The following is a 6,543-nucleotide window of genomic DNA, read 5'->3' as shown; positions in this document are numbered from 1 at the left end:
ATATTCATGGACCGCCTTTATGTCAATGCATTATGAGCGGTTCATAGATAGTATAAATAGGATACTTGTTCATTTCATTTGTAACTGTTGTTCAGAACCGATACCGAAGTGCTGCCGGTATTTCCTCTTACTGTAAACGCTGTAATATTAATATACAAGAGGATTAAAGTGTGATACAAGCTGTGTATACGTCCGTTTCTTTGTTTCCGCCGCTGAAACGGATTTGAGCTCTTCCTAACGACTCATTTAGGTCGGAGATCGATCCTACAACAATCCATTATAGAAAGTGGATACTTGTTGCCATATCGCAAGGCCGTGATGTGGACACTTGCGTAATAACTCCTTGAACCTTTCCCAAGTTTCATATAAGGATTCCCCGTCCTCTTGTGAATATGTATTAATTTCAGTCATTAATTTAGCCGTTTTAGCGGGAGGGAAATACTTATATAGAAATTTTTGGGCTAGTTCATCCCAGGTGTTTACCGATCCAGCTGGGAGGGCGTTGAGCCAAGCTTTCGCTCGGTCTTTTAATGAGAAAGGAAACATTCGGAGGCGGATGGCGTCATTTGATGCTCCATTGATCCGAAAGGTATCACATATTTCTAAGAAATTAGTAATATGTAGATGGGGATCCTCGTCCGCAAGCCCATGGAAAGTTGCGGAGTTTTGGAGCATTTGTATCAAGTGCGGTCGAAGTTCGAAGTTATTTGCTTCGACATTCGGTGCATTGATAGCAGCGCCTAGGTTACCTACGGTGGGTCGTAGGTAATCCATGAGGGTACGTTGGTCCGCCATTGGAGGTAGATCACCCGAAACTTTCTCTTGGTTTTTAGCTTTTAGTCTTTTTCTGAGAAAGCGTTCGGGTTCTTCTAGAGGTTCTTTTATATCCCTATTAGAACTGGAGCTCATACACTATGTAAGATTGGCGTCTGGTTCCAAGTCCTGCAATAAAAACAGAAAAGAATGCTGGTCAGAAAGTTCACCACGGCCCCGTGTTCAGCGAACACGGCCCGTGGTCGGAGTTACAGTGATTGTTTTCCAGATCCCAGTTACTGGAAGTTGGACACGGCCCCGTGTTGCACCGACACGGCCCCGTGGTCAGCCTTCTGTAACTTGGAAAACTAAAAACTGCCAGTAACGATGCTGGGCACGGCCCGTGTCCGACCAGGCACGGCCCGTGCTGAGCTTTGCAGAAGCTGAAAAACTAAGAAAATCCTAAAAAACTTAAAAAGAAAAATAAAAATATGATTAGGCCGTTGATTCCTAACTTTCTTAAAATCCTTGTGTCCCCGGCAACGGCGCCAAAAACTTGATGCGTGTGTAGTGTAATATATTTTTAGAATATAATTAAGCCCCTTTTTTACACCTTTAGCCAAGTTTTAAATTTATAAAACACGATATTCACTAACACTAAACACACATATGGGCAAGTGCACCCATCGTGGACGTAGTATAGTGTTGGTAAGATACCGAGGTCGTCCAAGGACACAAGAGCTTTTAGTACCGGTTTATCCTCAACGTCTAATCAAATCAAAAAGTTAAAAAAATGTTTTTAAACTAAGAAAATAAAAACTAACTAAATGCTGAAAAATAAAAATAAAATAAAAACAGATAGACAAGATGAATCACTTGGATCCGACTCGTGTATTAGTATAACCTTTGATTATTTTCGCACTTTTGCACTTGTTTAAGAGATTATCTTAGTTATTGTAGTAGGCCCCTCTTTTGAAGGCGACGTTACCCTCAACCCAGTAGTTTGAGTCAGCAAGGATACAATCCTAAAGGGTTGGATTATTGGAAGATAATGAATTAAGTTATTAATGCAAATTATGGTAGGCCCCGCTTTTGGCGGTGACGTTACCCTCGACTAAGTAGTCTGAGTTAGCAGGGATACAGTCCTAAATAGCCGGGTTATAGTATTAATAGTAGTTAACTTATGAGGGGGTCAAAGAGTTTGGATCCCCGCCATCCAATACCTATGGGCATTGAAGGAGATCCTACTAAATTTGACCCAGGTCCCTTGCAGGACCTCTAAACGCTGAACAAGGGCAAGACCCTTACCAAACCGTTCCCTTAACCCCCGACCAGGTAGCCAACATACCTCCATATAGACCGTGGAAATATGAATGGTGAAAATCTTTTATTTTATATAGACAGTAAAATAATGCCAAGACACCACGGACAAACGATAAGGAAAGATCACCTTCAACATAAGTAACTAGTTATTAAAGTCATTAATACAAAACCAAATAAAAAGTGCAAAAGATTAAAAATAAAAAGTATTATACTAAACACTTGTCTTCACCAAGTGATGTAAGAGACTTAGGCAAACATGGCCTTGATTGTCAAGAACTCTTACGATCAATCTTGGATCCCGAGACGACTCACACACTCTATGATGGACAATGGATGATGGTGGTGGATGATGGTGTTATGGTGGTGGTGGGTGGTGGATGAAGTGTGAGAGAGGTGGTGTGCCAAGGGATGAGTTGGAATGAAACCAAGCACTCCTATTTATAGGCTGAACAGAAGGCTGGGCACGGCCCCGTGTCCGCTGGACACGCCCCCGTGCCCGTCTGACACTCTCTCTCTTCATTAATTGTAATTCGCAATTACAATTAATGCGCCTGCTGTACTTTCGCCACGCCCCCGTGTTCACTGGACACGGCCCCGTGGTGGGCAATAGAAGCTTCTACAGGTTTGTCTTTTCTGCTGCTTCTTGGGCACGGCCCCGTGCTGGCTGAGCACGGGGCGTGTTCAGGCTTCTGTTTTCTCTTCTTCGCTTGGGAGGATGCCGTTGAGGGTTCGGGCAGTCTACTTTCATTCCTTTTCTTGTATTTATGTTAGAATTAGCTGTCTTTTTTGCTTCTTTAGTGAATTTGAGCTCATTTCATCCTGAAAATACAAAAGGAAGACAAAAACACTCTTTTTCCAACATTAGTACTTAAAAAGGGTTAGTTTTATGCCTTATTTGATGTAATTTATATGTTGTATTTTACACACATCAAATACCCCCACACTTGAACTTTTGCTTGTCCTCAAGCAAAACTCTTTAAATGTGGCTTACACTCCCAAATGGAATGGGTAGAAGAGAAGGTTTTTGGCTTGTCATAGAGTGTCGGGAATCCAAGATCTTTTGGGTTTTATTTTTATTTATTTACAATCCTATTCGTTATGATTTATTTAGAACGTTTCATAGGACAAATTACTTATTTGGGCATAACATGCCTTTTTTTAAATTTCATTTATATACAAGTTCACATACCTCACGGGAGAAATCACTCAACACTCGGCCGAAGGTGTATTTTTAGTGAATCACTCGAGAGCGGCATGGAACTTACGCCTTCCATAGGCTTGCCAAGCAATCAATCCTCCTCCTTTTTAACTTTATACCTTTGTAAATATCATGAGGACTTTTTGGGTGAAGGGTTAGGCTTGGGCTAAAGGTGGGTGGTTGGGTTAGTGGTTAGTAAAAGGGCGAAAAGCGTAAAAAGCGTCGGTTTTCGTAACACATTTTGTTTTTTAGTGACTTTTTATTTTGAAGTATTTCTCCAAACAAGCTTTTGTTTGCATAGCTTTGTTTGTTTTTAACTTCACCATCATTTTTTTAGTCACATAAAAGAACGAGCTTGCGAAAAACCGAGCTTGTTACTAAAATAAAGGGTGAAAAAATATAAAAAGGGTTTTTGGTGGGTAAAAAGGGTTTAGGGTAAAGAAACGAAAGGTTTAGGCTCAAAGGGGTTAACTAGGGGGATTTTTGGGTAGGTGGTAAAAAAAATTGAAAAATAATGGTGTAGAAAGAAAAATGGTTAGTCCTAATGCCTCTATCATTTACTTACTTGGGTTTAAGTTGGTAAGGACCGGGAATGAATCGTCGTGGCAAGTTCTAGAGTTGTAAGAACCAAGCGGCTTTTCACACAAGAAACGAAAAATGAGCATTTAGTCTAAAGATGTAAATTTGTATGCTCTATAAAGGCTCAAAACTCACTTTTGTGGGAATGGGTTTTTAATGTGATCAAGTATATATAATCGAATTTTAACTAGACTTGATATGCCGTTTCATAATTTTCTTATGTTGGTTCTTGTTATCACGACGCTCTCGGTTGTAAATTTTATAAAAATATAACCTTATTAATCTTGGGATTCCTAACTTAAACTTCAGACAAGTAAAAAGAAAAAAAATGAAAATTTTTTTTGAAAAAATTTGGGGTGTTTAGAGGTTCCAATAGAGTTTTGTGTAAGGCTTGTTGTTAGGACTTACAAAATTTCAAAGTGTTAGCTTCCCCCCCCCCTACACTTAAATTACACATTGTCCTCAATGTGTCCCAAAAATAATTTTTTAGGTTGATTGGATGTGTAATGTGGTGTTAAAAACCAAAGATTTATGTTACTGGCAGTCTGGACACGGCCCCGTGGGGACCGGACACGGCCCCGTGTTCAGGTGCCAGTAACAGAAATTAAAGAAATGAGACAGAAGCCTGGACACGGGGGCGTGTCTGGTGAACACGGCCCGTGTCCAGTTACCTGAACTGGGCGTTTTTTCTGCAGGTGGTTCAGCACGGGGCCGTGTTGGTTGAGCACGGCCCGTGTTGAGCCTTCTGTAATGGAGATTTGTGTCGGGTTGCTTCGTTCTTTGTGCATGGGGCCATTTTCCTCGTTCCCTTTTTCATCCATTACCACCACGAGTGTGTTTTATTCCTGCAAATTAAAACTAAAAGATTAAACTAAACTAAGGATAGTTCCGCGGAATGCCTCCGTGGTGCGCCACGTTTATAAGGGTCCTTGGCTAGACCCAATGTGAGGTTATATATTTTCTGAGTGGGATGTGTGGCGTCCCATGTTACACCGTCGGAGAGCAGCATCCAAGCTTGAATCAATAACCTTCATGTAGTTGACCGGGTCGTCGTCCTCAATTCTCTTCCCAACTCCGAATTTTACTTCATCATCCCCATACCTCAAGGTGAGTGTTCCGTCATTCATATCTACCACCGCTTGTGCGGTGGCAATAAATGGTCTCCCTAGTATGAGGGGGACCTCGGTGTCTTCCTCCATATCGAGTATGACAAAGTCGGCTGGATAGACGAATCTGCTTACTTTTACCAAGACATTTTCAATGACACCTTGCGGGAATTTGACGGATCGATCAGCGAGTTGTATGCTCATTTTTGTAGGACTCGTGGTTCCCAGGCCGAGTCTTTTAAACATTGATGAGGGCATGAGGTTAATGCTAGCCCCAAGGTCGGCTAGGGCATTACGAAAGGGGGACTCCCCTATTGAACAAGGAATCGTGAAGCTTCCGGGATCGATTTTCTTTTGGGGAAGTTTATTGAGTACGAGGGCAGAGCATTCTTCGCCTAAATTGACTAATTGCAAATTTTCAATTTTCTTTTTATGAGTGAGGAAGTCCCTCATGAACTTAGAGTATTTGGGCATTTGTGTTAGGACCTCAATAAAAGGAATATTGACATGCAATTGCTTTAATAGACTTTCGAACTTCGCGAATTGCTCATTGGTCTTCTGACGAATTAACCTATCGGGGTACGGAACTCGAGGAGCTTTGGTAGGCTCTGGTGATGGAGGGGAGTTCTTTTCCTGCAGAGGTGTGGGTACTGTTTCTTCTGTTGGCGGCGGCGCTTCTGCAGGCACTACGGTGCGGTTTCGTAGCGTGATGAGATGAACTTGCGCTTTTGGGTTTGTTTCGGTATTGCTAGGTAATGCGCCTTGCGGTCTCTCGGCAAAATTTTGAGCTATTTGATTTGATTGTTTTTCTATGTTTTGAATACTAGCTTGTTGATTTCTAAAATTTGATTCTAATTGTAGAAATCTTTCCGAGTTTTTCTTTTCAGTGTCGGAGATGAGGCGAGATACAGTATCTTCAAGCCTTTCTCGTCCACTTTGTTGTTGAGTGAAATTTTGTGACTCATTTCTTGGTTGTTGAAAGTTTGTTCGTTGGGTTTGTTGGTTACAACTATTGTCGGGTTCTCTCCAACCAAGGTTTGGGTGGTTTCGCCATCCTTGGTTGTAAGTTCCCGTTGGAGGACCCGACGGCCTAGGTCTATTATCAATGTAGTTTACCAATTCTTGTTGATCGTCCGTTTCTTTCATACAACTCCAATTTTCATGTGACCCACCACACCCTTCACAAGCCATAACCGAGACTGTTTTTGTCATTTCCAATTTTTTTATTTTTGAAGAAAGGGCCTCGATTTGGGCTTGTAAAGAAGTGCTTTCATCGACCTTATGGGCGCCCGGGGCAATAGATTTATTGCCTCGGGGGGTGTGCCATTGAAAATTGGTTTGAGCAATTTCCTCAATTTGGTTATATATTTCATGCGGGCGTCGATTACCTAAAAGTCCCCCGGAGCTAGAATCAAGTGTCTGCCTTATATGTGGCAACAATCCATTATAGAAAGTGGATACTTGTTGCCATATCGCAAGGCCGTGATGTGGACACTTGCGTAATAACTCCTTGAACCTTTCCCAAGTTTCATATAAGGATTCCCCGTCCTCTTGTGAATATGTATTAATTTCAGTCATTAATTT

At 41.6% G+C, this 6,543-nt stretch overlaps 2 non-coding genes across 2 annotated transcripts; both read left to right on the top strand.

Annotated features, from left to right (window-relative positions):
* Positions 1 to 310: 310 nt before the first annotated feature.
* On the top strand, positions 311 to 417 carry LOC118485165. Its single transcript, XR_004875470.1, has one exon. It is a non-coding gene; the product is annotated as a small nucleolar RNA R71 (small nucleolar RNA).
* A 6,019-nt stretch (positions 418 to 6,436) lies between these two features.
* LOC118485164 lies at positions 6,437 to 6,543 on the top strand. The gene has a single exon (XR_004875469.1). It is a non-coding gene; the product is annotated as a small nucleolar RNA R71 (small nucleolar RNA).

This window comes from Helianthus annuus, chromosome 12, assembly GCF_002127325.2.
Source record: "Helianthus annuus cultivar XRQ/B chromosome 12, HanXRQr2.0-SUNRISE, whole genome shotgun sequence".
Classification (NCBI taxonomy): Eukaryota; Viridiplantae; Streptophyta; class Magnoliopsida; order Asterales; family Asteraceae; genus Helianthus; species Helianthus annuus.
This window is presented reverse-complemented; position numbering and strand designations above follow the sequence as displayed.